We start from the raw sequence: 24,052 nt of genomic DNA, 5'->3' as shown, positions 1-24,052 counted from the left end.
GTGACAATGCTGCCATTGTTTCAACAATGTTATTTATTTAACTAAATGCATCCTGTCATTTCAAAATTGATCACTGGTTGTAGCTTAATTTTGAAAGTAATTTGCAGGTTTGATCTTGCTTACATCAATGGTTTCTATATTAACTAAGTCTATCCTTCACTGCCCGTAACATTGTATACTGACTTCTCCCTCCTCTCCTGGCTATTTCTTTAGTTATAATTGACTTTAATTAGTCTGCTTCACTGCCATCTTGTTCATTTCAGATCGACATTGATCACTTTATCAGTCAGTCCTTTTGGTTCCTCCATTCGCTGATCTTTTTGCCTCCAAAGGTCCAGTATTCTTCCCTCTCATTATTCTTTGAGTGTTATTTGCTTCCCTTTGTGTTCTCTTATCCTTCAATATCTCACTTCCTTTGGTTATAGATTTCACTTTAATTATTTATGCCACCTTATAGAGTCTGTAGGATCTTATGTTTTTCTTTACTGATAAACAGAAGGCAGTAACTCTCAAGTAAGGAGCAGGATCTGGTACCAAAAATAATATTCAATGATGCACCAAATCTTTGTAAATGCACCTCTAGTTTCAGTCTTGCCATATAATCAAAATTCACGAGAAAAGATTAGGGAACTTGTTTAAATGGCAAGAGATTGTAGAGATCTGAAATGCAGAGGAACCAAAAATGGCTGAGTGGATAATTTGTAAAAGGTTTGAATGTAGATAAAGCAACCAATTAGGAAAAAACCAGCAAAATGTTATTGACTGTTGTTAAAGGAACTGAATACAAAACTAAAGGGATTGTGCATTGATGAGATCATCTGGAATATAATACATAAACCTTTGCATTTAAAAGGAGTGAGATGGACAGGCTGATGATTCAAGACTCCTCTACTGTCATGTACTAATACACAAAAGTAGTAATACATAATTCATCAACTTTGCCTGCCATAAAAAGGCCCCTAACAATAAGAAAGAGAAGCAAATGAGCGCATCTTCACAGATGCTGAGTGTCCATGGATTCATTTTCAGCAATCCCACAGCCAAACAGCCTCCTGTCCGACCCATTGGCAAACACGTTCGATTAAAATCAGGAATGTTTTAGTGCCGGAGGCCTTTTTGAAAACCCTTCTTGCCCTTGGCACCCTCTCAAATTCTGATACCTAATTCCCACGGGCTACTCTCCAGCAGATTGTTTAGATGCTGAGCTCGCTTTCCTTGTAGGATCCCTGTGTGGCCACTTTCCCTGCAGGATAATCTCCCAGGCTTCTTCTCATGAAGGTGTTATCTTCCACTCCTGATGTGTGCCACTGCTCTAATCATCCCCTGGAGTCTATAACCCCTTATGATCTGCTGCTATGCATTAGTGCTGCCATCTTGGGTATGGATCTCTGTAGTTTTCAATATATTTAAAAAATACACCAATCCCTTTACAGGCAATTTAAACCATGTGTAAGTGAAAAGGACCTTGACTGATTTTGGGGTTTATTTTTTTTTTTAGCGAAGGAGAATTGGACATAGGAATTGCAAAAGGATGTTTGATTTTCTTTTGCAAACAGTGTTTAGTTCGATGATCTCTCGAAGTTTAATTGGCAGATATTATTAACATATAGATAAGCACCAATTACTAAAAACAAACAAAATAGCAGCAAGACCCTGTGGACGAGCGCCATATCTCTGCTCTCCCAGGTCTGTGCTATCAGCGGTGCTGCTGTTGCAGCAGTTCTGCGCATGCCACCATTTTCACTTGGCACTGCTCTGCAGTATATGGGATCACCTTTGCCAGAGAATCAGTCATGATCAATTTGGTTCCAACTCCAACTGTTGTGCTTGCTACCTGGCTTCATCTAAATACTAAGAAACCCGTTCAAACCATTTTCTGGCCATGTGGAAAATGAGAGAAATGACAATTGTGTTTTTATCTTTGATCATCTTGTGCAGTCTTATGTTATTTTGTTTGCTTTTAGTAATTGGTGCTTATCAATATCCATCTTAAAACAACAACATGGAAAATTTGGGATACAAATAGATCTTGAAGGGAGAAAATGAACAATGAAGTTTGCAGACAAAATGGAAAGGAGTGAAATATACCAAGAAATGTCACCCTGGGTTACAAAATAAAATGTGCAAGGCTTGTAATGCAAGATATAACAAGAATAGATGATGGTAATTCCTTTTTCATTCTAAATGATCGCTATCTTGTATGCTGCACCCACATCTCAATTCTATACAGTAGACATTTTCATGACCCAAGATTTGTTATTTTTAACAATGATCTTTGTAGAATCAGATTGGAAAAAAATCAAATTGAATGATTCGAATTGTAAAACAATTGAATATTATTGCTCCATTCACAGCTTGAACTGGATAGGAAATTGTTTTATTTTCACAGATTTTTAATGCAAATCCATTGGAAATGATCCCTCCAAGGTATTTAAAAACATGTTCTTTTTAATTTTCTTTTTCCTCAGCCATCCTTGCAATTAGTTAATTCCTTGCCTGTCACAGGTTCCTTAGCCATTTTTTGCCTTCAGGGATTAGACTAAGTTGCATTTGTGTGTAAGCTTGAACAGTGAATTGTTAGGATGAAAATAAGACCAGAAGAAATAAGATCAGGTGCACCCCATTCAGCCCCTTTAACCTGTCCATGGCTGATCTTTCTTTGTCCAAGCTCCTGAAATTTCCCCACAAACCTGGATTCTTTTACTGGTTAGAAATCCATCTCAGCCTTGCATCTTCTAAAAAGAATGATTTGTGAAAAGAGTTCCAAAGAGCTACAATTCTTCCTCATCTCAATCTTAAATGGGTGTCCCTTAAGTCTGAGACCATACTCGTTCATCTTTGACTCTCCCATAAGAAGAAAACGCCTCTTTGTATTTATCTATCTCACCCCAAAGAATATTTGTGTTTCAGTGAGATTGTCTCATGTTTCCAAACTCCAATCTGTGCAGTCACTAACATGGACAGCCCTTCATGCTTGGGATTGTCCTCCTGTGTCTTCTCCGACCTGCCTCCAGTAAAATGTTTTGATAAATAAAGGGACTAAAATTGTTCAGTTCAGTGTTCCATATGTGGCTCCACTTGTGCCTTATCCAGGTGCAATAAGACTTCCCAGCCTTCTGTTAGCCTTTTCCATTTCCTGCTGGGCTTGGTGGTAGGTACCTGATTGGTAGAAGGATCCCCAAATCCTTTTGTGTTAGTTTTTTTCCCCCCATTCAAATAATATGCTGTTCTTTCGTTCTTCCTTCCAAAATGAACAACACCACATTTCTGTAGTGTGGAATGGTGGCTAATGAGTACAGAAGATTTGGTAGATAGGTTGTTGGTTGGAGAAATAAATTGACGGTGACTCAGAAATTCCATTGCATTTTCTCAAACCCCCTGACAAGGACATGAAGTGTAGCAGGGACAGGCCACTCGCACCCCTGTGATTCCTTTGGACAGGGTTGAGCTTTCAGTTCATTGCCACTTTTCTGCAGGAGTGCTTAACCCTTGATTTCTCAAAAAACTGGCCATCCTTGCCTTTAATAAATTAACAGCCTCCACAGCTGGCTTGGGTAGACTATTTCAGAGATCAACAACCCTTGGATTGAAAAAAATATAGTATTTGAATGACCAATCCGAGGACTCTGTGGGAAACTAGAGATAAAATTGCAGTCTGTCAGCCCATTATAATGTATATGCAGTGAACTGGGATTCATGGGTAGTGTGAATCCGCCTCCATCTACTCACATATAACCCTGGTTTCCCGCCTAAACTCAGAACCCTTCTGAAGACCACTGTGAGACCCTATCCTTAGTTATAAGCTAATAAAAGTGTTTGTTCTCCCTCCAGTCGTGAGAGCTTTGATTCATGCTACAATATGTGAGGTCAGGGGAGAGGGGTTCTAATCTCTGACAAAGACCAGTGAAACATGAGACAGGCAGGACATTAAAGGGCTGTGCATCTATGAGTTTTTAAGGGCTCTTCTGACTGTACATAAACAATATTTCTCTAGACCATAGTGCATGCACATACACACACAAAACAGAGCATATAATAGGGTGGTATGTTTAGTGCAAAGGAGGAAAAACCCAACACCCAACCCCAACCAACCAATTTTCCACTGCAGCCGCTGCAACCGTGTCTGCCTGTCCCGCATCGGACTTGTCAGCCACAAATGAGCCTGCAGCTGACGTGGACTTTTACCCCCTCCATAAACCTTCGTCCGCAAAGCCAAGCCAAAGAAATTACAGCACTCGCAACCCGGGTTCCAATTTGGGCTGTCTGTTAAGAATTTATTCGCTCTCCCCATGTTTGTGTGGGTTTCCTCCGGATGCTCCAATTTCTTTCCACCCTTCAAAAAATACAGGTGTCATAGGTTAATTAGGATATCTGTGTGGTGCAGGCTTATGGGCCAGAAGGGCCTGTTACAGTGCTAAACATCTAATTTTTATTTTTAAAACAAAATAACATCGTAATTTTTAAAAAAATACTTTCTTTTGAGGGTCTAAATGTATCTGAGAGAATTTATTCAGGCAACGTACCCTGTCAGGCCCCAAATGATTATGAAAATTTTAATAAACTATTTTTTTTTAAACTCTGGAGAGTGCAGACCTAATTCTCCTTGTTTGACAAACCTACCATCCCAGGAATTTATCTGATGAACCTTCAGAGCCCACCTTTTGATCCAAGTATATACTATGGTCAGAAAATCAACCTTGTATGTGATGATTAAAGGATGTTTGAACCCATACACGGATAGGAAAGTTTTAGTGGGATATAGGCTGAAAGCAGGCAAACACAATCAACTTGAGCAGACAACTTGATTGGCATGTTTAATCTTGTATTTGTATGTGTGAGTTCTTATATAACATATGGATGAAGGAAAAGGTTCTTTTCTTTAAAGTTGTTGTAAGCAGCCACCTTGAGGCTTGCAGACGTCCATACAGATCTCTCGTACAGCAGTCTCCCCTTCTGTGTGAGCCCCCTGCTGGCAGCCAAGTATTATCAAACAGGAACTATGATCCTTAAGACATTTTTAGTAATCTCCTTTTCTTAAAACAAAAGTAGCTTGCTTTTAACTAATGTTTTCTTTGTATAACTCTGCAATTTTAACTTTAACACCAAGAACTTACATTTTTATTATTATCAACATTATTAACATTTTAAAAATTGTTTTATGTGTTCACATTTACAGACACTAAAATGTGAAGAGTGAATAAGATAACATTACTTCATTCTATAACAGGAGTCTTTAAATTTTCTCAATGAGTCTTTTAGGAGGATTCATGTTTCTTGACAATCTCCTGATTGATTGTCCTTGAATCTGAGTTGTTGCCTCAGACGATGTCTTCTCAGCTGTGCATTCAGGTTGTTTAACAGTATCCATCTTTCCATCTATTGTGGCTGGTCCCATTTGAAAGTTGACGATTTCTTCGCAGAACAGCACTTTCATCCGTCTGAATGGTGTATGATCTTGATTGGACTTAACTAAGGACAGTTCCCTTTTGAGTCCATAAGTTTGTTTTGTCTTTTAACCTTACTCGACCACCAGTGTGGAGTTCCGGTAGGTTTTTTGTTCCTCTGTCAAAGTAATACTTTTGCTTTTCTTCCTGTTGCTCTTTGACTTTCCTCACTTTCTCCCCCTCTTTTGGTTTTAGAAGGTTCTCCTGAATGGGTAGGTTTGATCTTAGTCTAGGTTCCATAAGGAGTTGTGCTGGTGACATACCACACTTGAGTGGCGTGGTATACTAGCAGGCTCTGATATAAGTCCATTCCACTGTCTTTTGCCTTGTACATCAGTCTTTTCACTCTCTGTATTGATTTTTCCACTAGACCATTGGACTATGGAAAATGAGGACTTGACATGGTGTGTACAAAGTCCCATTCTTTGGCAAACTGTCTGAACTTTGAATTGCAAAACTGGGGTCTTTTGTCTGTGAAGACCTTGCTTGCTACGCCATTTCTGGAGAATATTGCTTTCATACCTGTTATTACAGCATCTGCAGTGGTGGTGTTCAGTCTACACACCTCTGGATACAGCGAATAATAGTCTGTGACTACAAGATAGTCCTTCCCTTGACATTTGAATAGGTCAGCGCCTACCTTCTGGCAAGGTCTGTATGCTGCTGGGCATGGCCTTAGTGGTTCTGCAGGATTGCTTGCTTGAGATTTCTGGTTGTACAGTTTGATACTTCATTTGTTATATCATTGTTGATTTTTGGCCAGTATATCACCTCTAATGCTCTTTTCTTACTCTTTTCAATTCCAAGATGTGCTCCATGGATCCTTTTTAGCATCTCTTTTCAGACACTTTGGGATAAGGATTTTACTTTCTTTGAAGATGATGTCTTCATCCACTGATAGTTCTGCCCTGCAGTTCAAGTACTCTTCATGTTGGACCATCCATCCAACATGTTTTTTCTCAGTTGTCTCAGTGTTTCATTTTGTTCTGACTTTATGAGCTCCATTTTTGCATCTGATGTGGGCAGCACTTGTGATCATGTCCACGAAGGCATTCATGTCTTCATCCAATTTAGTGTTTGCGGGATCTCTCATGTTGTGTACATTAGCTTACCCGGACTGTATGTTACATTCAGTGTATAGCGTTGCAGCCTAATAATTATTGTATTCTAAGTGGACATTCATTTAATAGCTTTTGGAACAATGCAATCAAGGGCTTATGGTCAGTCTCTACACTGATAGCTTGTCCTGACACAAACTGATGAAATCTTTCACAGGCGTATGTGATGCTGAGCAGCTCCTTTTAAATTTGAGTGTATCGCGTCTCTGCGTCTGTCATTGAGCATGATGCATACACATTGGGTTGTCAGTCATATTTTTGAAGAACTGCACTGAGCCCACTATGTGATGTGTCTGATGATATCTTGATGGGTCTCACTGGGTCATAAAACCTCAGAACTGGTTCCTCTGTGAGCAATTTCTTTAGTTCCCTCCATGACTTTTCATGGTCATGAATCCACTCCCATTCAATGTTCTTTTCTGTTCATCTTCTCAATGGAGCCATCTTTTCTGAGAGGTTGGAGATGAATTTACCCATATAGTTGACCATTCCATTAAACCTCTCGCTGTCCTTTTTGCATTGTGTCTTTGGTATATTCTCACTGGTGGACACCTTTCTGGGATCTGGTCTGATGCCCTCACTGCCAACAATATCTCCTACAGGTACATGATCCTTTATCCAGACATCTAAAACCCGGAAAGCTCCAAAATCCAGCAAGTGGGGACAGTGGCCAGGGGAGGTGGACGAGGGGCTGGTGGCCGGGGTAGACTGCCGGGTGGCTGGGGGAGGCGGTCGGCGGAGACAGCTGGGCGGCTAAGGGACTGGCAATTCGAGGAGATGTCCGGGCGGCCGACGGTCGGGGCAGACGTCCGGGCGGCCGACGGTCGGGGCAGACGTCCGGGCGGCCGACGGTCGGGGCAGACGTCCGGGCGGCCGACGGTCGGGGCAGACGTCCGGGCGGCCGACGGTCGGGGCAGACGTCCGGGCGGCCGACGGTCGGGGCAGACGTCCGGGCGGCCGACGGTCGGGGCAGACGTCCGGGCGGCCGACGGTCGGGGCAGACGTCCGGGCGGCCGACGGTCGGGGCAGACGTCCGGGCGGCCGACGGTCGGGGCAGACGTCCGGGCGGCCGACGGTCGGGGCAGACGTCCGGGCGGCCGACGGTCGGGGCAGACGTCCGGGCGGCCGACGGTCGGGGCAGACGTCCGGGCGGCCGACGGTCGGGGCAGACGTCCGGGCGGCCGACGGTCGGGGCAGACGTCCGGGCGGCCGACGGTCGGGGCAGACGTCCGGGCGGCCGACGGTCGGGGCAGACGTCCGGGCGGCCGACGGTCGGGGCAGACGTCCGGGCGGCCGACGGTCGGGGCAGACGTCCGGGCGGCCGACGGTCGGGGCAGACGTCCGGGCGGCCGACGGTCGGGGCAGACGTCCGGGCGGCCGACGGTCGGGGCAGACGTCCGGGCGGCCGACGGTCGGGGCAGACGTCCGGGCGGCCGACGGTCGGGGCAGACGTCCGGGCGGCCGACGGTCGGGGCAGACGTCCGGGCGGCCGACGGTCGGGGCAGACGTCCGGGCGGCCGACGGTCGGGGCAGACGTCCGGGCGGCCGACGGTCGGGGGGGGGTCGGCCGAGGGACCGGCGGTCGGGGGGGGGGTCGGCCGAGGGACCGGCGGTCGGGGGGGGGTCGGCCGAGGGACCGGCGGTCGGGGGGGGGTCGGCCGAGGGACCGGCGGTCGGGGGGGGGTCGGCCGAGGGACCGGCGGTCGGGGGGGGGTCGGCCGAGGGACCGGCGGTCGGGGGGGGTCGGCCGAGGGACCGGCGGTCGGGGGGGGGTCGGCCGAGGGACCGGCGGTCGGGGGGGGGTCGGCCGAGGGACCGGCGGTCGGGGGGGGGTCGGCCGAGGGACCGGCGGTCGGGGGGGGGGTCGGCCGAGGGACCGGCGGTCGGGGGGGGGGTCGGCCGAGGGACCGGCGGTCGGGGGGGGGGTCGGCCGAGGGACCGGCGGTCGGGGGGGGGTCGGCCGAGGGACCGGCGGTCGGGGGGGGGTCGGCCGAGGGACCGGCGGTCGGGGGGGGGTCGGCCGAGGGACCGGCGGTCGGGGGGGGGTCGGCCGAGGGACCGGCGGTCGGGGGGGGTCGGCCGAGGGACCGGCGGTCGGGGGGGGTCGGCCGAGGGACCGGCGGTCGGGGGGGGGTCGGCCGAGGGACCGGCGGTCGGGGGGGGGTCGGCCGAGGGACCGGCGGTCGGGGGGGGTCGGCCGAGGGACCGGCGGTCGGGGGGGGTCGGCCGAGGGACCGGCGGTCGGGGGGGGGGTCGGCCGAGGGACCTGCGGTCGGGGGGGGGTCGGCCGAGGGACCGGCGGTCGGGGGGGGGTCGGCCGAGGGACCGGCGGTCGGGGGGGGGTCGGCCGAGGGACCGGCGGTCGGGGGGGGGTCGGCCGAGGGACCGGCGGTCGGGGGGGGTCGGCCGAGGGACCGGCGGTCGGGGGGGGTCGGCCGAGGGACCGGCGGTCGGGGGGGGTCGGCCGAGGGACCGGCGGTCGGGGGGGGTCGGCCGAGGGACCGGCGGTCGGGGGGGGTCGGCCGAGGGACCGGCGGTCGGGGGGGGTCGGCCGAGGGACCGGCGGTCGGGGGGGGTCGGCCGAGGGACCGGCGGTCGGGGGGGGTCGGCCGAGGGACCGGCGGTCGGGGGGGGTCGGCCGAGGGACCGGCGGTCGGGGGGGGTCGGCCGAGGGACCGGCGGTCGGGGGGGGTCGGCCGAGGGACCGGCGGTCGGGGGGGGTCGGCCGAGGGACCGGCAGTCGGGGGGGGTCGGCCGAGGTTCCAATTTTTACCCACATTATCTGTCAACTGAGGTTTTGCTGGTGGGTGTAATCCTTCCATTTTTCACTTTGTTAGCTTCTCTTCACTAATCAGTTACTAACTTTAGATTTTTCTTTTTAAAGTATTTCCTTTTAATTTCCTTCATCCCACTTCTGACACCATGTTTCATCTTGTATTTGTATGTATGAGTTTTTAGACAACACATGGACGAAGGAAAAATTTCTTTACTTTAAAGTTATTGTAAACAGCGCCATGAGGCCGGCAAGCCTCCATTACAGATCTCTCATACAGCAGTCTCCCCATCTGTGAGCCCCTTGCTGGCAGCCAAATATAATCAAATAGGAACTATGATCCTCAAGACATTGTTAGTAGCAATGCACTGTCTTTACAAAGGCAAAGATCCGCACACGTAAAAGGTCAGATTAAACGACAATAGTTATCCCCAAAATTGAGTTATTTACAATTTTCTGTGTTTAGATTTCAAAGTATTCTCTCTCTATATTTCTGGACCACTGAGCCAAAAACCTGTCCCTCAATGTCTGAAACAGGGAAAAAGACTCCGAATCCTTCACGGACTATTTTCCACCCTGTTGCACTCTTCTTGAATATCTTGTACAAATTATAACAATACATCATTGAAAAGATGTTTGGGCCTTAGCACTCCCTTCTTACTGCACAGCCACCAAGTATCTGCCAGTGGGATTGTCTGATTATCCTACTCCTTCTCCTCCCTCCTCCCCCGCCACACCATCTCACACTGGAATCAAACATCTGTCTCCCAAGGAATGGAAAATCTGAACAGAGAACGTGTCACACATTCCTTATGAAGGTTGTACCAGTCTGTATCATAATCTAGACATCAGGCTTCCATTTTGTGTTTTAATTAACTTTAATACTTCTAAATTATTTTAATATTCACTTTAATACTTCATTCCTTTTAGATTTCTCATGGTTTGTAATTTTTAATTAATCCTTCCCTCTCATCACATAAATTCACATTGTAAATTTCTTTTTTTTAACCATGGGATGATGACTACTAAATTATAATGCTGAAATGGTTCTAGACAAGTAATAAAGGTATGGAGGTTTATGTGATAATTACAGTGGGACAGAGGAAGATAATCGTGATAGTACGGTTTTACGGCCAACATTTACACAAGTAATTGCAGCACAGAGAGCAACTAACCCTGTAGCTAATATCACAATTCCATGTATATATGACCCCATTACCCTCCAAATATTCGGGTTAGCCAAGCAAGCCATCCATTCTGTCCTCTCAGTCCCTGTCTAAAACTGTCTAACTGATTATGTATATCGTTTATAACCTTCATCTGTGACCTTTGTAATGCACTTATTCCCTACAATCGAGCATTTACCACCCTGGGTAGCAAACTGATAATCCACTCCATATCTGGTTTGTTGTGAGAAAAGCCTCAATTCTCAATTAACAGCCTCCAACCCTGCCACTGTCTCATTGCCCAAAGCCATTAAGACACAGATGAGATAATTGGAAGCCATCACCCCAGCTGATCTTCCAAGGGATATGGAACTGTGGACTCACAATCCGATGTTAGATCCTAGGGTAACAGGATTGTTGTCTGCACAAATTCCTTTGTCGCTCCTCAGGCAATGATCCATCTTCTGACTCTAGCATTTTCTGTGCATGGGATTTCAAGAGGTCCTAACGTCCAAATGGCAAATAAAGCAAGGATGCTTTCTTTAACTGATAACATGCAGTTGGGTCTTAGTACATTTTTTGTACCAATATCTGGGCTCCCTCGCTTGGATAGGGGTGTGGCTAAGAGAATGTGTTACCATTTTAATTCTAATTATCATATCTTTAATCTGAGATGCTAAATCAGTTTCACATTCTTTAGTTGGTGCTGGTCCGTTACTTACTTAAATTTAATTTTTATTACACATCTTATGAGAAAAGTTTAATTTCATCCTTAAAAAATATACTGCACAGACAGGGCGGGAGCGGCCAATCATTATTGGCTTTACTTTGATGACCAAGCAATATTCCAGACATGTAATTGAGATCCGCAAAGTTTCCTCCCCGTGGCTCCCATTATCGCTCCAGCTTTTTTTTTCCACATTAGTTGTTTTGCTACAGCTGTATTACTACCATTATAAATTCTTCTTCCTGCTCCATGTAATTGGAGCATGGATGGGACCTTTTCTGATGTATCATTACCTTTTTTAACTCTCTCATAAATTTACCTGGCCGGCCTTTTCCTAGCCTCCTACTCAATTCCTACCTTTTTTCTGAGTTGCACAACTCGTTGTCCAATTTAAATTTCTACCTTTAATATTTACCATACTTCATACACAAATAACACATTGGCTGTTCAAGGGTCCCCACATCACTCATTTCTGATATTTTACCCAGAGAAGTGTTTACTCCTGATTTATCACACACCTGTCCCATGATGTCCTTTTTGTCCCTCTGCGGCCACTTCAAGGTTCTGACCTTTGCGTGGGAAATTTCCCCTATTAAAACAACCGGTTTACGCAGGGCATCAGAACAAGGACAACATGTTATGTTGGACATTAGTTTTATCCCCTCACCGGGCAAATCCTCATGCCCTTATCCTCTGTGTGCTTGGGATGCAGCACTCTTAGTTCATCTGGAGTACGTGAGAGTTATGCTATAAGGAGGGAGGGATCAGTTGATCTAACACCTTAAGAGAAGAACTGGGAAAGTGTCCCGTGGGCCCGTATTTTAGTCTTTAGATGCTAGTCCAGCTGGTCACTGACACCATCCAGTAAGCATTCCTCAATCTTGGACTCCTGGCTGGTTTGCCAAATGTATTGAAACTGCCACTTCCCGATGCAAAGAACACAGCACACAAAACTGGTCTAGTTAACTCTTTATTGGACACCAAGTTCACCTGAGAGTTCAGACCTGAAAGCAGTCTCCGGAGGTCTCTATTCAACAAGGGGATGCATCAACTTTTATACACTCGAGAACAATTTGAGCTAAAAGATTACATCATTATTCTACATTGAGGTAAATTACCATTACATACAAGGTCAGTCAGACCCCTTGTAGCCCCCTCCACTATATCCCTGTATCAAGGTTGAATTAAGAACACTGAGTTACATTTACTCCATGTAATGTCGGTTTCTTTTCCTGATTCTCCTCCTTTTCAGGCTGTTTCTCTTTTTTTTTACTTTCTTCTTCAGTTCTCCTCAAATGTGCTTTCCCCAGTCTCTCTCCTTCTGTCCTGAAAAGCTTCAGTATCTCCACCTCCTGCTCTCTCTTTCATTCTCTTATTTCATATCTATCTTTAGGTTTATAATTCTTGATTAATATTTCCATTTCATCACATGTTTATGTCAAAGGTGACTTCCCTTGGCCAATTGGTTAACAATTTTTTGTTCTTTTTTCCATTTTTCAGAGGTTTTATGATATTGATACTTAATATTTCAACTGCAGTGGCTTTATTCATTATACTATTTTGTTCAGCACACTTTATCAATGAGTCCAGTTGTAGTCTTTATTTCTGTTCCAGCCCCTTTTTGCAGTCACTATGCTATTTTCTACATTACTTTTATTTTCTCCCTTACAATTCTAATTTTTCCCTTAGCAATTTGTGGTTTTATTATCCAATTGGTCCCAATTCTCTCCAGCTTACCTGTTCTGCCCGTGCAGACTCCTATTTACCTAGGGTAGTATCCACGAGGACTTACAAACACCAAGTGGAATTTTTCTTTAATCAATTTCTATCCCTTATTTCTACTCACCCCACCGTGCAGTTTTCCTGATTAATTTTTCAAGTCTCCTTTTAAGTTCATTTGTTAACAGGTTCTTTGGATCGGAGAGACCCTCCGACTGTCCCCGGAGACCTCCCATTCCCAACAGATTTTGGTCCAAATTTAAAGTGAAAACCACTTACCTTTCTGAGGGTGGCCACCCTTTATCTGTTGGTTCCAAGAAGATCGCCAAGGGGCTGGGAAGCACCCATTTCCTTTCAGAGTCTCTTTCTGACCCTGATCACAGTGCCAGTTTTGTTGTGGTTTATCAGGTCTTAAAAACAGTCAGGCAATGCAGAGAATTCTTCAAGAAATTTAAACCTTTATATCAAACAAAGGCTGAGACAATCAAAAGAACCAGTCACTTGACTGCTTATCGAACACAGTACACAGCCTCTTTTTATATTGTATTCCTGACTTAATTACATTTCTGCAATTAATGATTCATAAACAAATCTTTCAGCAGTGTTTCATTTCTTGACTTGTCAATTATTTTCCACCTATCATGTTTTGATTCAGAGTTCAATCATATTCTGCCACTTGCTACCCTATCTTTGACTTATTCTTAGTATCCTGCCACTGTTATCTTCTATTCATTTACAGTGGCCTTGTGTAGTAAATACATAATGGATTATTACTTTTGTAGTATGGTGTGTATGAATCATTACATAATATATATAATGTATATAGTACATAGTTATATTGTAATAAATTAATGAATGGATAATAGTTAATTCATAGTTCATATGGTTTATTTTCCATACTTTCCAAGTAGATTTCAGCACTTTCCCTGCTAATAGATAAAAATTCCATGTTTTCTTTCTCCTCTTTAGATAGTTGAGTTTCATAAGCCATTTTTCAACTGCTGTAGAAGAAGCTATCAACTTTGTATCCTGTAATTAATTGCTATCTAGGTATCCTCTCTCTTGCAGATGATCAGATCCTAATGATGTATGATCTTTGAGCTCCATTAATTTCTCTAAATCCCATGTATCTCTAACATTTATTTCTTTGATAAACATAAGATTTGCAGGTTCTTTGAAATCATTCACTCCTAGATTCATTATTTCCAGGAGGTTTTTGGTGTTATTTTCCGAGAAGGTGAACACATTTCCATGTTTCCTCAGTTTAATTTCTCCTGTCTCAGTCTTTAAGGGGCTTCTGTTACCTTTAAGTAATCTTTTCCTGCTTACAAATAAAACACAAAACAACTGGAGTAAAATGTGAAGTCTGCAGACACTGTGGTTGAAGTAAAAACACACTGCTGGAGAAACTCTGTCCATAATATATATAGAAACATAGAAGATAGGAGCAGGAGTAGGTCATTCGACCCTTCGAGCCTGCTCCGCCATTCAACGAGATCATGGCTGATCTTAAAGTTCAGTACCCCGTCCCCGCCTTCTCTCCGTAACCTTTAATACCCTTATACTGAAGAAATAGATCTAATTCCCTCTTAAATATATTTAATGAACCTGCCTCCATTGCCCTCTGTGGCAATGAATTCCATAGATTCACCTCCCTCTGGGTAAAGAAATTCCTTCTCATCTCGGTCCTAAATGGTTTGCCTATTATCCTCAAACCATGGCCCCGGGTTCTGGATTTTCCCATCATTGGAAACATCCCATCTGCATCCACTCTGTCCAGTCCTGCCAGAATTTTATATGTCTCTATGAGATCCCCTCTCAATCTTCTAAACTCCAGCGAGTACAATCCCAATTTGCGCAATCTTTCCTCATAAGTCATTCCTGCCATTCCAGGTATCAGCCTGGTGAATCGCCTCTGCACTCCCTCCATTGCAAGAACATCCTTCCTTAGATAAGGTGACCAAAACTGCACACAATACTCCAGGTGGGGTCTCACCAAGGCCCTGTACAGCTGCAGTAAGGTATCCTTGTTCCTATATTCAAATCCTCTTGATATGAAGGCCAACATACCATTTGCCTTTTTAACCGCCTGCTGTACCTGCATGCTCGCCTTCAGAGACTGATGTACAAGTACCCCTAGGTCTCTCTGCACTTCCCCATCTCTTAATCTATTGCCATTCAAATAGTAATCTGCCCTCCGGTTTGTATTACCAAAGTGGATAACCTCACATTTATCCATATTGTAGTGCATTTGCCATGTATCTGCCCAGTCCCTCAATTTATCCAAATCACACTGGAGCTTCCTGACCCCCTCTTCCGTGCACACAACCCCTCCTAGCTTAGTGTCATCTGCAAATTGGGAGATATTACATCCAATCCCCTCATCCAGATCATTAATGTAAATTGTGAACAGCTGGGGTCCCAGTACAGATCCCTGTGATACCCCACTGGTCACCGCCTGCCACTCAGAAAATGAGCCATTTATCCCACTCTCTGTCTTCTACCTGCCAGCCAATTCTCAATCCACATCAATACTTTGCCCCCAATCCCATGAGCCTTGATTTTGGAAGCCAGTCGTTTATGCGGGACGTTATCGAAGGCCTTTTGGAAGTCCAGGTACACCACATCCACTGGCTCTCCCCCATCTATTTTACCTGTCACCATCTCAAAGAATTCCAATAGATTTGTCAAGCACAATTTACCTTTTGTAAATCCATGTTGACTCCGTCCGATCCCTTCTCTGCTAGTCATATGCTCCGCTATTACATCCTTAATAATGGATTCTATCATTTTGCCCACTACTGATGTAAGGCTCACAGGCCGATAATTCCCCGCTTTTTCTCTACCCCCCTTTTTAAATAGTGGGGTAACATTAGCTACCCTCCAATCCATGGGTACTGATCCTATCGAGTTCTGGAAAATAATTCTTAAAGCATCTGCTATCTGAATGGCCACTTCCTTGAGTACCCTAGGATGTAGATTATCAGGCCCTTGGGATTTATCTGCCTTCAATCCCATCAATTTCCCCAAGACCATGTCCTTAGAGATACTGATTTCTTTCAGTTCCTCCCTTGCATTAGTCTCTATGTTTCCCAACATCCTTGGGAGGTTATTTGTATCCTCTCTTGTAAAAACAGAACTAAAGTAAGAATTTAATTGGTCTGCCATTTCCTTATTCCCCATTATATATTCCCCTGATTCCGACTGCAAAGGATCTTCTCTGGATTTCACCAATCTTTTCCTCTTGACATATTTATAAAAGCTTTTGCAGTCGGTTTTTATATTTGCCGCAAGCTTACTTTCGTAATTTATAGCAAAGATAAAGATACAGAACTGACATTTTGTGCATTTTTATCTGCTGAGCTTCTCCAGCAGTGTGTGTTTTTACTAAAAAGTTATTCAGTCAGTCAATCAGCATATGTAGTCAAAAAAAATAATCATTTTTCAGATTGATGACTTCTCCCACTTTCGAAAGCAAGCAAGCTGTGGGATAAGAGAGGTGAGACCACAGAAACTGTTGAGACAAAGAAAACCAAAGTGACAATGTGAAACACGAAAGTCTACACATGCTGCGACTGCAGTCAAAACAGAAAAGCTGGAGGAACTCAGCTGGTCACACAAAGGAGATAAAGATGTATAACCGATGGTTCAGGCCTGTACTCTCCTAGATGTGAGTTTAAAAAATAGATGGGTGTCTGAAGAAATAAGACTGGGGGAAGAAGGGAATAAAGTGCTGGTGGGGGGCATATGGGTGGGGGGGGGGGAAGCAAGAGAAGCACAGGCCAAAAGGATAAGGGTAGGAGAGGACAGATGAGAATTGATCAAGGTGGGTGGCCCTGTGAATGTGGAGCTGGAGAAATAGATAGGTGAAGGGGAGAGATGGGGGCGGGGTAGCTAATGGAAACTGGAGAAATTAAAGTTAATCCTGCATTGTAAGGAGTTTGTACATTCTCCCTGTGTCTGCCTGGGTTTTCCTCAAGGATTGCAGTTTCCTCCCACCGTTTGAAATGTACTGGGAGTGTAGGTTAATTGGGTGTAAATTAGGCGGCATAGACTCAGGCCAAAATGGCGTGTTGCCATGCTCTATGTCTAAATTTAAAATGTAATGCCATCTGGTTGAAATGTGCCCAGACAGAATATGAGGTGTTGTTCCTCCAATTTGCGGGTGGTCTCAGTCAAGCAGTGTATCACGTGGTATTAACATTCAGTCTGGCACTTTTCAACCAGATGGCATTGACATCACTGCCGGAAACACTGCCACCTGCAACACATTTACTTTGCACTACCATGCTGCATTTCTATCTTTAGGGGTCTTTGCTCAACGATGACTATTTTTCTCTTGCCTTGCAGAGCAAATTCCACATGTAAGCAGAATGTAATGAAAAGAAAAGGCATGTTAGCACTTGTAACATCACAGAAGAGATCTCATGCATAATTAATAATTTCTTGCTGTCTGAAAGCACGGCATAGCACACAACAGAGTAATTTTCCAGTTTGTGGTTGTCAGTCACATGCTCCAAAATTTTGCCTGAGCATCTGTAAGAAATCTCTACATTCCAGCAATAAAGAACATGACCTTTTAAGCTGGCATTAATTCACACATGGTCTTTGTCAAACCATGCTCTGCAGTCATGCACTACAGTGACCAACAGTATTATGGAGCTGGCTGCTTGCTGAACTCGTATGAAAGAGCAGGCCATGTAAATTGAGTAACACACAAAGTGCTGGGGGAAATTGACGGATCAGGTAGCATCCATGGAAAGCAATGGGTCATCAACATTTTGGGTCTAAATAAAAGGAAGGTGGAGGCTGGCAGGTGATGGGTGAATATAGGTGGGAGGTGAGAAAATGCAAACTGAGTAAAGCATGTCTGCATGTGAGTTTTATTTCATGTGCACAACTCTCAAGGCTTTTGAATTTAAATTCAAAAGATTCACGGATTAAATTACATGAAAATATTTTTCATGGCAGAGTTGACATTTGATGAAGCAATTATTTCATTAGATTTGAAGATATCGAGGCTAGTAAGAGGGTAGATAGAGAAACTATTTCAATGACCAGGGGCACAGTTTCAGATTTGGAGCCATATTTTGGGGGGAGCACGATTGAAGTGTTAAGAAATATTTCTTCATGCAAATTATTGGTCAGCCAGTGAGGGATCCAAAACAAGAGCATGTGCGTAGAGTTGGCTTACAGTTGTATTATGACTTTAATAGCAGAACAGACTCGAGGGAGGGGTTGTTAACGTTGAAGGGCTCAGTCCCAGAACAGTTATATATCTTTGCCTCCTCTGGATGCAGCTGAACCTGCTGAGTTTCTCCAGCACTTTGTGTGTTAGTTAATTGTTTCTTTTTGTTTCCATTATTGTTGGCTCATTCAATATTCCCTAGTTCCCACAATGACTTGCACTGCAGATTATTACTGCTGGAGCTGGATGAACACCAGATCATTCGGGAGGCAGAGCTAATGAAAGAGAGGAGGTTCAAGGAGACTGTCACCACCAAATGTCAGGAGGCAGGTAGCTGGGTGACCGTTATGAGAGGAAAGGGGAATAGGGAGACAGTGCAGGGCACCCCTGTGCCATTTTAAATTCTGTTGGGGGGACATTCTACCAGGGACAAGTCGTGGTGGTCACGTCACTGCCGCAGAGGCTGGCTCCTCAGCGCCAAAGGGAAGGGAGGAGGGGAAGAGGAGTGCCATGCTGATTAGGCACTCATTGGTTAGGCAAGTGATATAGATGACACTTTCCAAGTTCTAGTATTCTCCAATTTCAAAACATGCCATCTTCAAAGAAACATAAGTGAAAATATTCTGAATTACTATCTTATTAGTCCAATAAATCAAACTTCGTAGTTGTAGCTGTAAGTGGCTTTAATTTGTTGATAAAATGAATAAACATTTTGCATAACTTTGCATTAAGATTTTCATAACTATGAGTAACAGAGCATACTGTATAATGATAACAATATTCAACTTTAAACAAATAAAAAAATAAATAAAATAAGATGAATTAAGACAAAAAAGATGATTAAGATGAATTCAAAAAAAAGTTTCTCGAGCTTACATTTGTCATAATTGGTCAAAGAATGAGATGCAAACACTCGGTCCGCTCAGATATTACGACATATATCATAGTTACTGTGGTAACACTACAAACAACAATTTTCTTAAAGGGATAGGCACAAAATTAACAAAAAAAAAACAAAAGGTTTTAACCTTTATATTCCAGCCCATAATTATTATAATAGATATTAATGACTAATACATAATAATTACTATTACAGATGCAAAAGTAAATATGGTAAATATAAGATTAGAAATCAAAACTTTCTGCTTCTTGTAAAAGACATATTTTAATAATAGGTTATTTTAAGTAACCAGTCGTGGTTTTAATCTGCACTTGCAGAATGAAATCTTTCTTGTCCGGAGCTGTTTGCATGATTTTCCACAGCAATCAAGAATTTCTTCGTGCAGAATCATCCATGATAATTACAATGTCTCCACATATAAAATTGCATTTAGCTTTTGACCATTTTTGTCTGTCTTGTAATAATGAAAGATTTTTAATCCATCTTTTCCAAAATAAATCTGCAATAAACTGCACTTGTCTCCATCTGCGTCTTGGATGAATATCTTCTTTCTGAAATTGACCCAGAAGCATTAATGGTTTAGATTTAAGAAGTAAGAAATGATTTGGTGCAAGTGCTCGATATCATTTGAATTGACAGGAATTTTCATTATCGGATGACTACTTAAAATAGCTTCAATCTCTCACAATACTGTCTGAAGATTGTCACCATTCTGTATTTGACCATTCAAAATGGAATTAAGAATTTTCTTGATTGATTTAATCATTCTTTCCAACACACCACCATGATGTGATACTTTGGGTGGGTTAAATATACAAATAATTTCCTTTTGAAGTAACGCATCATGAATTTGATGGTAATTCCAATTTTGAATTGCTTTTCATAACTCTAATTAAGCTCCTGTAAAGTTAGATCCATTATCAGAACAACATTTCTTTACATGACCATGTCTGGCAATAAAACATCTGAGACTATTGTCATGCTAGTACTTTAAGAGCACTTTCACCTAATTCATAACATTTCTGTCGCGACCTCATTATATTCCTCTCCATTTTGTAAGTTTTCACCAAATTAACAAAAATCAAACCCACTTGTACAGGTTAAAATCTTGTGTTTATGAGGTTCAGTGAATGAGATGGAGGTGTCGCGGTTACATACTAACATATGTCGGGAGCAGGGCCAGTCACCACTGATGATGTAAGCGATGTGACAAATGTGAGTCATAGCTCACATGCGCAAGTTTGCTAAGCATCAGTATACAGTGATGGATCTCAGACGGAGGAGAGTAAAAGTGTCGGGATCATCCGTGTGGCAGTGAGTCAATGAGAAGGTCAGAGGAGTTTAGCTGGGTGGTGGTTGGAGAGTTGAAGAATGCAATGTTGTGTCGAGTGAATAATATAAGAAAGTTGACTTTATGGTATGCTGAAAGAAATGAGTGAGTATTCTTTGTTTTTAAACTGAGATAAATCAGTGCCGTTGTAAGTAGAGACCCTGTGAGTTCCCAGTACCGTCTAATTTAAAATGGACAATGATGAGGATTAACCCCTTACAGAAGCAGTTGGGAAGGTCAAACTGAAGATTCCCCCTTTTCATTAATTATACACCAGCATGGTGTATCGTCAAAGTGTGCCTCTTTGCCCTCAGTGTGATGAGTCAGAAGATAAAGTACGGTTTACTTGTGGAGTGTCTTCCAGAGCAGATTCCCTGTGAAGTGGAAGATGTCTTAGTGGATCCCAATATTAATCTCCCATATGGCATGCTTAAATTGGCTATTTTATGGTGTACTCCAATCTACATGGCATGTGTCACCTTCAATGTATGTGCTAAATGATTTACAACACTGTATTCATGTATACTTTGACGATGCTGTTTGGAAATCACTTCAGCTCGTTTACAACAGTCCTTTTCAGGAGTTGTGCCTCAATCCAAAGACTTTTGTGATTGACAGGAATGGAAAAACTGACACTGTTTCCATTGACAGGTTGAAGCTTATCGACGGTCTACATTCTGGATTGGAGCCAGTGTCAGAGAACCAGTTGCACCCTTGCGAGCCAGCCTGTTTTGCGCTATCATATGAGGTTAGGCCGAACTGTCAGCCCTCGAGACCATTACATTGTGAAACAGTTCCAATCAGTCGCCTTCTTAGATAACTTGGAGGCTGGAGGTAGCGGAGGGGTGTGTGTAGTGCCTGTTATGGTCAAGTTCTTACCTTCATCAGGATTGGTGCTACTTTCCGCTGATGAAGTAAGTGATATGGCACGCATGGACAATAGCTCACATGCACAAGTTTGTTAAGCGTCGGTATATGGATGATAAACCTCAGATGCAGGAGGAGGAGAGTATTACCCATATGGCAGTGAGTCAATGAGAAGGTCAGAGGGATTTAGATGGGAGGTGTTTTTGGACCTGAAGAATGCAATGTTGTATCTAGTGAATAATAAAGAAAGTTGACTTCATGGTGTACTGAAAGAAATGAGTGAATATATTTTGTAATAAAGCCTATTGGATGCTGGGCTTCATTAATAGGAGATTTGAGTTCAACAGTAGTTAGGTCAGGTTACAACTCTACAAATCTCTGGCGAGACCACATTTCCATTCTGGTCATCTCATTATAGAAGGATGTGGAAACTATGGAAAGGTTGCAGAGGAGATTTACCAGGATGTTACCTGGTTTATTGTAAAATAAATCTTATGAGGCAAGGTTAGCAGAGCTGAAGCTTTTCTCTTTGGAGCGTAGAAGGATGAGAGGGAACTTAATAGAGGTCTACAAGATTATGAGAGGCAGCCAGAGCCCGTTTCCCAGGGTGGGATTAGCAAGCACCAGAGGACATGCACAAAGTGAAAGGAGGGTATTTTAGGGGAGTCATCAGGTATAAGTTTTTGTTTAAATGTGGAGAGTTGCAGGTGCCTGGATTGCCTTGCTAGGAATGGTGGTGGAGGCTGAAACGTTGGGGGCGTTTAAGAGATGCATATACATGGCTAGAAGAAAAATAAAGGTTTACAGGGTAGGGAGGGTTTAGTGCTTTATTTTTAAAAGGAATATATGTGTCAGCACAACATCGAGGGCTGTAATGTTCTCTGTTCTATTCTTGCTCACTATTCTGGTTCATTGCCTAAATTGGCAGAATTAGTTACTGTTACTGTCCAGATGGCAGATGAAAAAAGTTTGGAATTTTATGTTTCTAATTTAATATATAAACTGTGCTATGACTTATTCTTTCTCATAATCACCACAAATAAAAGTGTTAAATCAGTGTTAAAGAAAGAAAGAACACACAATTCAAATTGATGAATGATCTCCAAGAGTTTTCTAAGGCCTTATTTGGATGTAATGGAAAACACTGCCTTTTTAGTGAAAGGACTGTTTCACCTTCAGCTGGACACATCAACCTAATGTCACATTAAATGTTGTCTCAACCCATAAGTAAATCTACCAAACAAAGAAGAACAAAATTAATCTGTCCAAAGCAGTTTTTCCATCTGTTACTGCAAAACCACCTCTACTGTTAGTTATCCTCTATTAAATTCCAACCTTCAGAAGATGACGCTTTTAATTATATTTCCTACCTGTTTCAAAGATAAATTTCACAGCTTTTTTTGCTGTTAGGATTAAAGTTCTACATTCGCACAATTAAGACTCTGAGACGTGATGCTTTCTCATCCTTTACTTCTAATAGACTGACACGGTTGCTGAGAAACAGGGTTATTTGTATGGAAGGGTGACATCATAATGTCCAGCAGAGGGCAGGCTTATACCCAACATTCTTTCTTTCCACCCCCTGCCCCCCCACACAATGTGGTAAATTCTGACTGGGCCCCTTCTGACTAATAAAATTAGATTGGGCCCAGGACTAGAAGTGAGAATTAGAATACATCACATGAGTAATTATAATTATAAAAGGGAAAGTATTTAATAATAATCAGGGCAAATAGTCCTTAATGCATTTGGTTGGTCTTCTTTCTCTTTTGGACTGCCTCGGCGTGGTTTTCTGGGCCAGTCTTTGCTCGGGCCCCATAGATAGTTGGGTTGGCAGTGGAGTTGACAGCGACTGCCTGTCTTTGCTGCCTCCTGGCTGCGTGTCTCGGTTACTGGACTCCTCAGCTCTGTGACCATCTCTACCCACCCCCCACTTCACTCGGCCTGAGGGGTGGGATGGTCAGGGCAGGTCTAGTTCTACCTCCTCCAGTTCATGGACCTTAGTGTCAGTCAATGCCTGTGATTTGTCAATGTGTTGCTTCCACAAACTGTCCCCCACAAGAACAGAGTATGAGCAGGGACTCAATTTTTGAAAGATTACTCCTACCACCCATGGTCTTTATATTGTCTATAATCTTGTACCAGAATTCTCTCACCCACTTCCAAAGTTTTAGGTGAGATTTGTGGCAATCATGTTTTTTGCAATTGGAGACCCAGATCTGGATGAACTGTGGACAGCCTGGTCTGCCAGTTGCGGCCAAACATTAGTTCTGCTGGGGTCCGTTTTGTGGTAGAATGTGGCGTGTTTCGGTACCCCAATAGAAAATCTGTGGTTTTGTGTGTCCAGGAGGCATTTAGAAGTTTCATGGTTTTCATTGCTTTTTTGAATGTTTGTACAAAACGTTCTGCCTCCCCATTAGTACTTGGGTGTTAAGGTGCGGACAAAATATGCCTGATGTGTGCATAAATTTAAAAAAATGTTCTGATGTAAATTGAGGCCCATTGTCTATAATTAATTCATGAGGCAATCCATAAGTGGCAAAGCTAGCTCGTGAAACCTGCTTTGTTAATTTTCAGCTGTGAAACTACTGGCCACTTAGAGTGTACGTCCACAGTTATTAGTAAAATCTCACCCATGAATGGTCCAGGGTTTAGATGGCCATTTCAATTTGGCTGCATTGATTGACATACTTTGCATTCTCTTACTGTTGTTTCCATATCTCTGTCTATGGAGGTCCACCAGACATGCATCCAGGCCAGTGCCTTCATTCGCTTTGCAGTTCTGATAACATGGTAGTTTGCCATTTGGGTGGAATAAT

The 24,052-nt window shown here is 43.6% G+C and overlaps 1 long non-coding RNA gene across 1 annotated transcript; it reads right to left on the bottom strand.

Annotated features, from left to right (window-relative positions):
* Nucleotides 1–18,800: 18,800 nt before the first annotated feature.
* LOC138760095 (uncharacterized) lies at nucleotides 18,801–22,713 on the bottom strand. Its single transcript, XR_011355397.1, has 2 exons — nucleotides 22,604–22,713; nucleotides 18,801–19,587 (listed from the first exon to the last, which is right to left on the bottom strand). It is a non-coding gene; the product is annotated as an uncharacterized lncRNA (long non-coding RNA).
* Nucleotides 22,714–24,052: the final 1,339 nt, after the last annotated feature.

This window comes from Narcine bancroftii, chromosome 4 (genome assembly GCF_036971445.1).
Source record: "Narcine bancroftii isolate sNarBan1 chromosome 4, sNarBan1.hap1, whole genome shotgun sequence".
Classification (NCBI taxonomy): Eukaryota; Metazoa; Chordata; class Chondrichthyes; order Torpediniformes; family Narcinidae; genus Narcine; species Narcine bancroftii.
Note: the sequence above shows the minus strand (reverse complement) of the source record. Positions and strands in the feature narration are given on the sequence as shown.